Source organism: Bubalus bubalis, chromosome 8 (genome assembly GCF_019923935.1).
Source record: "Bubalus bubalis isolate 160015118507 breed Murrah chromosome 8, NDDB_SH_1, whole genome shotgun sequence".
NCBI classification, from domain to species: domain Eukaryota; kingdom Metazoa; phylum Chordata; class Mammalia; order Artiodactyla; family Bovidae; genus Bubalus; species Bubalus bubalis.
Window position 1 is genome coordinate 97,614,156 of NC_059164.1, and position 10,609 is coordinate 97,624,764.

At 44.9% G+C, this 10,609-nt stretch overlaps 1 long non-coding RNA gene across 2 annotated transcripts in view; it reads left to right on the forward strand.

Moving 5' to 3' along the window:
- LOC112586544 overlaps window positions 1-10,232 on the forward strand; it is a 10,897-nt gene extending 665 nt beyond the window's left edge. Inside the window, exons 2-4 of one of the 2 annotated variants that reach the window (XR_003111045.3) lie at window positions 5,028-5,230; window positions 9,608-9,829; window positions 10,173-10,232. This is a non-coding gene — a long non-coding RNA (uncharacterized LOC112586544). Of the gene's footprint in view, window positions 1-5,027; window positions 5,456-9,607; window positions 10,118-10,172 lie in introns of those variants that run through there. The other variant, XR_006552938.2, reaches the window with a different exon arrangement.
- Window positions 10,233-10,609: the final 377 nt, after the last annotated feature.

Here is a 10,609-nt window from a genome sequence, read left to right on the forward strand (position 1 = left end):
AGCTTCTGATTGGACGCCCCGGCAATCAGGATGCCGCACGTCTGTTAGCCCGAGGGGCTCTGCGAGGACGTGCCTCCTGCTAGGTCCTAGCGGCTCCGGATTCCTTTTGAGTGGGTGGTTTACCCACCCCCCCACCCCCAACGCCCCGCAGCGAGCTCCACCAGCAGGTGTGGCGCGTGGAAATGCGAATGCTTTAGCAAAAGTAACAGAATTCCCATAAATAATAGCCTGGAAAGGAGTTTTGGTTTCTTTTCTTTTTTTTTTTTTTTGAGAGCGCAAAAGGATAAGTTTATTTATCAAGCCCATTAGCATGGTTTTTTGGGAATTTGACCAAAGCCAGGACTTTAATTTGTAGGAACACACTGATGAGATGGTTGGCTGGCATCACCGACTCAATGGACATGAGTTTGAGTAAACTCAAGGAGTTGGCGATGGACAGGGAGGCCTGGCGTGCTGCAGTCCATGGGTCGCCAAGAGTCAGACACGACTGAAAGACTGAACTGAACTGACTACTACTGCTGGAGTTTAGCGCCCTTTGCTCTTAGTAAGGTGCACCCTAGAGAAATGGTTTGCATCTTGTTGCAGAACATCAGCTTGAGATTTAGGTGAGCCTGAGTGAACTCCGGAAGTTGGTGACGGACAGGGAGGCCTGGCGTGCTGCGATTCATGGGGTCGCAAAGACTCCGACACGACTGAGCGACTGAACTGAACTGAACTGAGCCTGTAGAAGGAGGTAGCAACCCACTCCAGTGTTCTTGCCTGGAGAATCCCAGGGACGGAGGAGCCTGGTGGGCTGCCGTCTATGGGGTCACACAGAGTCAGACACGACTGAAGTGACGCAGCAGCAGCAGCCTGTATGTAGCCTCCTAGGGCTATCTTCACACTCCGCCCTAGATGTAAGCTGTTTGTACATACTGAATGTAATTCAGCAACCCTTTCTCCTAAAGCCAGCCTCTCTTGAGGTTAGGAATCCCTGATGAGCTTAACCCAAAACACGCAGAGGACACTGAATCTTTAGAAAGGAAGGCTCTATGGAGGCAGCACATTTCATACACAGTAACTTAGCAAAGCTCTCTAGATGAATAAGACAGAAACCCACAAAAGAAAAGATAACTTTAATATTGTAGCTTCAAGTATGCCAAATTAGGAGGAGTTAGATGAATTGGGCTTCCCAGGTGGCGCTAGTGGTAAATAACTTGCCTGCAATGCAAGAGACAAAAAAGATGTGGGTTCAGTCCCTGAAAGATCCCCTGGAGGAGGTAATGGCCACCCACTCCAATATTCTTTCCTGGAGAATCCCATGGACAGAGGAACCTAGTAGGCTATCTAGTCCATAGGGTCGCACAGAGTTGGACATGACTGAAGGGACTTAGCAGCAGCCGCTGCAGCAGCAGGTAATGAGTTAATCAATCCTAATTGGCGATCCTAACACATTCTTTCCCAGGATAACCAAAGGAAAGTTGCTGGAAGAGCTTTGTGGACAATTTTGGTTTCTTTTGAACAACCCCTTTCCATGATACCATACTCTACCTCAACCTTGCTCTTTCTGCTCTATCTCCCTTTAATATTTCCCCTAATTATGTGAGATCGGGAACTACATTTGCCTGGGGATGACTCAGAACCCAGACCTCTCTGAATTCCATTCTGGTGATTTTCCTTTCAGTGCCTTTTAAAAAGTGCCCTGCCCCCCCACCCCCCAGGAAAAAAATGTGTACAAAACACTGGGCCAGAGATTTTTCCATTTGACTTTTACAGAAACTGTTGTGGGTAGGCAAATTCTGATACTATTTGTCCCCCAATAATAGCAATTTCATTTGAGCCCTACAGCTAGGAACCTGGTTTGTGATAAAATAGCAATAGTCATACCAGTCTTCATGCATGAATCTGTTGGCATAGAGGTTGCTGTCCTAAGGGCTAGTCTCATAGAGAGAAATTATACACCTGGAGTGAGCAGGTTGGTATACACAGAAGGGTCATCTGCTAGGGACATACATTCAATATGAATGGCTTGTTGTGGTTTCTTTGATGATTGAGTTTAACAGTTGACTGCGTGAAGGCATAACTGGCTAAAAATGGAGTGTTCTGACTGGGCTAGCAAATGTACAAAGTCAGACCTGTGGATCTTCTATGGCAATAGCTGTACTACAGTGGGGACATACTGTTGTCATAATCGCTTTACTGCTCTGTTACGTTTGTAATCTTTGTAAAATGCTGTGGTGCACGTATCAAAATTATGTTTTAAAAAAACCGTCAATGGAATTCTCCTAAGAAACCTTCTAGTAATCCCTAGCAAGAGCAATAAGAACTTTAAAGGACTCTAAACCAATAATCCTGTCATGAGAACCAGTCATCTCATTCTGAGGGAATAATTTAGAAGGAAAACACGCATACATGCACACAGACACCTCACTATAAGTGTAGGGCTGGGACTGGGCAAGTGAGGCACTTAGGTGAAAAATTGCAGCCTGAATGTGGATACTTCCTTAATTTTTATACCCTTGGCATTTCACTTGAATCACCCTAGTCCACACACACACGTATGTTGGAAAAACAGTTCTATACACATAATGGAAAACTATAAATATCCAACAATAGCAAGAGACACGGTGTAGCCATTAAGGGAAGACAGGGGGTTTCCTGGTAGCTCAGTGGTAAAGAATCCACCTTGCAATGCAAGCGACACTGGTTCAGTCCCTGGTCTGGGAAGATTCCACATGCCTCGGAGCAATTAAGCCCTAATGTGTGCGCCGCAACTGCTGAGCCTGTGCTCTAGAGTTGGAGAGCCGCAAATGCTGAGCCTGAGAGCCGCACCTATGGAAGCCCACACCCCCAGAGCCTGTGCTCTGCACCAAGAGAAGCCACTGCAATGAGAAGCCCATGCGTGGCAACAAAGAGCAGCCCCTGCTGTCTGCAACTAGAGAAAGCCCACGTGCAGCAACGAAGAGCCACCACAGCCAAACAATAACATTAACAAATCTTTAGAATGAAGACAATCTAGATATAGAGAAAAATATATACGAAATAACCCTAAGGTTACCATAGAAAACAAAGTCATAGATAGGACATGGTTACAAACATGAAAAAAATAATGTGACATATGGATAAAATTAGGAAGAAGCCGAAAGTAAGGGTAATACTGTTTGTCAGATTATTTAATTAGTAAACATTTTTTTTATGCAATTAAAAGACAATTTCCTATTAACTCTCCAATTTCTGTAGGATAAAACTTAAACTCTTTAGCTTGGCACTCAAGGTCCTGTGAAATCTGGTATAACTCTGTAAATATATGAGAAACTACCAAATTGTACACTTAAAACGGTGAATGTTATGGCATGTGAATTATATCTACGTAAAGCGTGATCATCAAGCACACGGAGGTTACATGTGACCTGTCTGCACAGGTTAGTTGAGGTGAAGGGAGGCAGTGGGCTCTAGTCACACAATCCCTCAAGGACCCAGGCTACAGCTTCCACCACCTCGTTCACAGATTGCCCCAACCCAAGTCTTCAGGGTTTGCCTCAGGAGAGTCAAAGAGCACCGAACAATCACAAATGAGCGATGAATTGTTTAGGCCTGGAAGTGGCACTCGTCCCTTCCATCTACAATCTTGGCCAGACCTAGTTGCAAGGTCCTGTTTGTCTTCACTGAGATGGGCAAGCGTCATCTTCTCGTGTGCAGAGGAGAACAGAATACAGAAGAATACAGTGATAAACAAAGTGTATTCCACGAGGACAAATAACTATTGAGCCCATATCATGTCTCAGGCACTGCTTCAGTCACTTTGTGAGTGGATACTTGTGTGCTAAGTCACTTCAGTCGTGTCTGACTCTTTGTGACCCTATGAACTGCAGCCCGCCAGGTGAATCCATGGGATTCACCAGGCAAGGGTACTACAGTGGGTTGCCATGCCCTCCTCCAGGGGATCTTCCTGACCCAGGGTTCATACATTATATGCAGGTGCTGCTGCTGACAGGAATAATATAATAGCTCATTTCTGTGCCTGGCACTATTCTACAAACATTGTATGCATTAAATCATTTAATCTTCACAACTACTCTTCACAGTGGGTAGTATTAGTCATCGATTTTACACATGAGGAAACTGAGGCATAGAGAAGGGGGGAAATATTGCTAAGGTCTCATAGCAAGTTGAGGGCTTCACAGGTGGCGCTAGTGGTAAAGAATCTGCCTGCCAGTGCGGGAAACACTAGAGACGAGGGTTTGATCCCTGGGTCCGGAAGTTCCCCTGGAGGAGGAAACGGCAACCTATTCCAATATTCCTGCCTGAAAATTCCCATGGACAGAGGAGCCTGGAGGGCTTCAGTCCACAGACTCACAAAGAGTCTGGCATGACTAAGCACGAATGTATAACAAGTGGCATGGTCAAGATTTAAACCCAAGGAGTTTGACTATAGCACCTGAACTCTTCACTGATACGCAGGTGGCTTTCAAGTCATTTTACTGTGACTCACAGTAAGGAATAGATTACATTTGTTGACTGAAAAAAAAAATGCACAACCTAAAAGTTGAGAATTATGTTTTATTTGGCAGACTTCCTAAGAATTTATGCCTGAGAGTCAGCCTCTTAGATTGCCCCGAGGGACTGCTCCTAAGGAAGAAGCTAGCATACTAGGAGTTTTTGCAACAAAGATCAGATGGAGGGATCAGTAAAAGATTACTGTTAATTAAAGGAAACCAGGTATCTCAAGCTAAGGAATTTAGCAATTTTCTTTGTATGGGAAGATGCAAGGCTCCGGCTCATTGAAATCATTCCTTTGATATGCACCTCAGCTATCTTTGGTCAGTATCCTGGTTTTTTTCCATCCTGAATCCCTTCAAGGTACACCGTTGAGGGGTGGCTGCAGGGGCTGATGGCTTGCTGGCCACAAATTCTTTTTTTTTTAATCGATATGGCAGGTGAAAAAGCTGACATATGTGTATATATAACAGAAACAAAAGACCTACAAAAAATTTCATCCTTATTATGTGTGGCATACTCTGATAGTGCATATTGTTTTATTTTTCTAGTATTGATTGCAACCATGATTCACTCCCAGTTCCGTGATGAATGATTTTGTGATCCACTCTTGGGTCATGGTCTCCAGTTTGGAAAACTCTGCCCTCCATCCACACCGTGGCCTCACCACAACTCCTCATTTCAGGTAGCAGGAGAACTGTGATAACCAGACACTGCACACCTGACCAGAGCAGCGCCCAGAGAAATCCACAGGGTGAGCATTCCCAACAGGCCAGCAAAGGTGTCTTTCTCCCACTTCTGCACACTTCATCCTTCGGTACCCTTGGAGGAGCAATCATCATTTTGGAATGAGAATACCTGAGACTGGCCCTCTAGAAGTGGGAAGCAAGGAAAGGCAAAAGAGAAAGTGTGGAGGTCACGGGAAAAAGACAGAGACTTCAGCCCGTGTCACAGCATGGGCTCACGGAATGGGCTGGACGTAAGAGACTCAGGGAACTGGTCTGATGGAGGGCTCCTGTCAATACTTAATTGTGTTTGTTTACAAATGAGGTTTAGATGGTAAACAACATTGGAAGAACTGTCAATATTAACCTTTCTCATAGATATTGTCGGAGAAGGCAATGGCACCCCACTCCAGTACTTTTGCCTGGAAGATCCCATGGACAGAGAAGCCTGGTGGGCTGCAGTCCATGGGGTTGCTAGAGTCGGACACGACTGAGTGACTTCACTTTCACTTTTCACTTTCATGCATTGGAGAAGGAAATGGCAACCCACTCCAGTGTTCTTGCCTGGAGAATCCCAGGGACAGGGGAGCCTGGTGGGCTGCCCTCTATGGGGTCGCACAGAGTCGGACATGACTGAAGCGACGCAGCAGCAGCAGCAGCAGCATAGATATTGCAGGATAACAAAAAAAAAAAAAAGAGAGAGAGAGAGAAAGAGAGACAAACATCATGTCACCCTTAGCACAGTTCAATCAATTCTTGTGAATAGTAATATCCATGTGAGAAGTGAAGGTGTTAGTTGCTCACTTGTGTCCAACTCTTTGCGACCCCAGGGACTGTAGCCCACCAGGCTCCTCTGTCCATGGAATTTCCCAGGCATGAATACTGGAGTGTGTAGCCATTCCCTTCTCCAGGGGATCTTCTCTCCAACCCAGGGATCGAGCCCAGGTCTCCTGTACGGCAGGCAAATTCGTTACCATCTGAGCCACCAGGGAAGCCCAGTAATATCCATGGGTGCCTCCTGTGTATCAGGTGCTTCAAATTCATTTTCTGATTTGATCCGTATGGCCTCCTGGCCAAGACAACTGACTGTATTCCTTTCTCATTTGGGGCATCAAAGAAACTTGAGATTTGGTAATATTAATTTTGCAAGGCCAACAAGTTAGTAAGTGGCCTTCTTTTAAAATTTTGATATTTTTGTTCATCATGGATTTTTTTGGCATTAATATAGATTTTTAAAAATATTGCATTAAAATATAATCTATCTCGGTTACTAAAATTTTTGGTGCTCTCCTCCCCTTAAATTCTGTGTAGAGGCAAATTTCCCCCTCACCTCACATTGCCTAAGAGCATCCAAATAGGAAGGAACCAACTCCCAGAGGTGGGGTTACTTGCACAGAGCATTCATTATCCTCCCCGTGAGCATTCATGCTGTCTACACTCTTAGAGTGCATGTGTGGGAGCACGTGAGGGCCTGTGCGGCCTTCAGCACAATTTCCCGTCCCTGCAGCTGTAACGCCACCCTTTTTCTTCGCCTCAAAAAGCCTAAGAGAAAGGAGATGAGTGAGGGAGGCACTGTAAGAAATGCCTAAGACATTAAAGAATTCTTTATCCTGGGGTGTGGTGGCTCTGTGGCTGAGAACCTCTGCTGCCCATGGCTTCTCTTTTCTGAGTGAGAGGACTCAGGATGCTTGTGGCAAAAGGAGAGACTTAACTCATACATCATTGCCAGCTGAGGGAATGAATGGGCCTCGTATGCAAATAAATGTCTCCTGCACTCCGATTTAGGAATGGATTACTAGTGAGATTGAGGGGGTCTCCTGAGGTGGGGATGGAGGGTATCAGGTCAGTGATTCTACAGAATTGATAACACAGGTGTTGGTATCTTCAGGAAGTGTGTCATTCCCCATGAGCATGGATTTGGATGAGGTGATTGATAACTTCCTGGCTGCCTGCCCCTGTTTCATCCTCAGTGCGTACTTTTGCTCAGAAAATCTTCTAGAAGAAAAGATCTCTGTGCACAGATAAAGCACATGTAGTATTAGCAAGTTTGGCATCTTTATGGGAAAGGTATATTCAGTCAACAACTTCATTCACTTATACTGTAGGTATTTACTGAATATTTAATGTCAACCCACTCCAGTACTCTTTGCCTGGGAAATCCCATGGATAGAGGAGCCTGGCGGGCTACAGTCCATGGGGTAGCAGAGAGTCGGACACAACTGAGTGACTAACACTTTCACTTCACTTTCCATGCCAATAAGTACTGTTTTAGGTTCTGTGATTACAAAGATAAACAGGACAGTCTCTGGTCATATGCAGCTTCCTCTTTAGCCTGGAAGAGATAGTAAACATACCTAAAGGCAAGCTAATGTAATATCCAGCTGCTGCTGCTAAGTCGCTTCAGTCGTGTCCAACTCTGTGTGACCCCATGGACAGCAGCCCACCAGGCCCCTCCGTCCACGGGATTTTCCAGGCAAGAGTACTGGAGTGGGTTGCCATTGCCTTCTCCAATATCCAGCTAGATAATGATAAGCCATGTGATGAAAATAAAGGAGGTGATCAGGATAAATAAGAGGGCTAGGTTGACAGTCTGGACAAGGAAGATAGAAAGTGAGGTGAGCCATGTGCATACTTAGAGAGACACATTCCAGCAGGTGAGAAGACGCCTCCATGGACCTTGAGAGAAGTTGAGTTGTTTTGTGTGTATGAGGAGTGGCGGAGAAGCAAGGAAAGATGGTGACTCTTCTTATTTGCTGAAGAAGACACCCCAAATACCTAGGCAGCAGTAGGAGCTTATCATTTAATGACACTCTTGCTATTTCTTCCGTACCTTTGTTTTGGTAGTTTCAAGATGCTATAATTTGTGCTTTCTTTACTTTTGTGGGGGCTTCCCAGGTGATGCTAGTGGTAAAGAACCCGCCTGCCAACATGTGTTCAATCCCTGGGTTGGGAAGATCCCCTGGAGGAGGGCACAGCAACCCACTCCAGTATTCTTGCCTGGAAAATCCCATGGACAGTGGAAGGCTATAGTCCATGGGGTTGCAAAGAGTTGGACGTGACTAAGGCCACAGACATGCACGTTACTTGGGTGGGATGTTCCAGAATGTGCCAACCACCAGACCCCTAAAATTTATTTCCCACCCTCTGGAGGACATGCTTCATTCTAAGGTCTCCAATGTACTAGCCATTTCTTGCCAGGGGCGGTGCTCAGACAGTCCAATTAGTGTGCTGTGTTTGGTATAGTGGATCCATGTGGGATGTCCTGAGGTCCAGATATCTTTGGACTATGACAAAAGACAAAACAATTAACTTAATCCTGGGGAAAACCTGTAAATGCATACTATTGTCCATTCTGTCTAAATGGAAAAAGCCTTTGATTCTCCTTATTGGTGGGAACAGAAAAACTCTATTTGCCAGGTAAACATAAATGCAACAATTATTGCGATAGACCATGGAATCTAAGCCAGATAAAGAGGGAATCAAGGATGAAGGGATGTTGACTGTCTAGTGAAGGTGGAGGTGAGGGACAGAGAAATGAGATAAGATTAGTCAGTAAGAGGTCTTAATGGTGCCAAAGAATTGATGAAGTATGAGTGTTAGAGGAAATAAATGGGATAAGAGGTATTGGTCAGGATTTGATGCTTAAATTTGAGATTTAATGGTAGTAGGTTTATTGGTAAGTAACAGTTGGAGAAGGCAATGGCACCCCACTCCAGTACTCTTCCCTGGAAAATCCCATGGATGGAGGAGCCTGGTAGGCTGCAGTCCATGAGTTGCTAAGAGTCTGACACGACTGAGTGACTTCCCTTTCACTTTTCACTTTCATGCATTGGAGAAGGAAATGGCAACCCACTCCAGTGTTCTTGCCTGGAGAATCCCAGGGATGGGGGACCCTGGTGGGCTGCCGTCTATGGGGTCGCACAGAGTTGGACACGACTGAAGCGACTTAGCAGCAACGGTAAAGAGGGGGAAATTTCATAACAATTGAAGGGGGTCAACTAACTGAGATATTAGAATTATATGGATATTGAAGATTATCTAGAATAGTTACAGAAGCCCTAGAGAAACATGGAAGAGTGACCCTGAGGTCAGTAGAAGGGATCATGGAGCTTAGAATTTGATGCCATGTGCTGCACAGTATATGAGATGTTGAGAGAGGAAAATAACTAAAAGCTGCAATATGCCAGGAGTGTATTTTCTTTTTTTTTTTTTATAGGCAAGTTGAAAATTTTTATTTATTTATTTATTTTTTTAATTTAATTTTATTTTTAAACTTTACATAATTGTATTAGTTTTGCCAAATGTCAAAATGAATCCGCCACAGGTATACATGTGTTCCCCATCCTGAACCCTCCTCCTTCCTCCCTCCCTATTCCATCCCTCTGGGAGTGTATTTTCAATTTTAGGCTCAGTGGAATGAAGATTGGCAGAGAAAAACGGCACCCTCTTAAGAGAGCTCCGGGAGTTTGTGATGGACAGGGAAACCCCGGCCTGCAGCAGTCCATGAGTTCGCAAAGAATTGGACACGACTGAGCGACTGAACTGAACTGCACTAAAGGGAGCTGCAGAGGAAGCCTTCTCCTCTAGGGGGCGCATGTTTTCACGTACAGCCAATTCATGACCCCAAGGTTAGGGAGAAGAGACGGATGGTAAAGAGCAAGGGGTTTTGGCTGTGAGTCTTGTTGGCAATAGTTCGCTGATAATGTCCAATAACCAGTTAGTTGTCTTGGCAGGGGGTGGCAGAGGTGGGGGATGCGGGTAGCAGAGGAGTTCTGATTTGCAGTGATTGCCAGTTTATGTAGATTAAAGAGATGGGAATACCAGACCACCTGACCTGCCTCTTGAGAAACCTATATGCAGGTCAGGAAGCAACAGTTAGAACTGGACATGGAACAGCAAACTGGTTCCAAATAGGAAAAGGAATACGACAAGGCTGTATATCGTCACCCTGCTTATTTTACTTCTATGCAGAGTACATCATGAGAAACGCTGGGCTGGAAGAAGCCCAAACTGGAATCAAGATTGCCGGGAGAAATATCAATAACCTCAGATATGCAGATGACACCACCCTTATGGCAGAAAGTTAAGAGGAACTCAAAAGCCTCTTGATGAAAGTGAAAGAGGAGAGTGAAAAAGTTGGTTTAAAGCTCAACATTCAGAAACAAAGATCATGGCATCTGGTCCCATCATTTCATGGGAAATAGATGGGGAAACAGTGGAAACAGTGTCAGACTTTATTTTTTTGGGCTCCAAAATCACTGCAGATGGTGATTGCAGCCATGAAATTAAAAGACGCTTACTTCTTGGAAGGAAAGTTATGACCAACCTAGATCGCATATTGAAAAGCAGAGATATTACTTTGCCAACAAAGGTCCATCTAGTCAAGGCTATGGTTTTCCCAGTGGTCA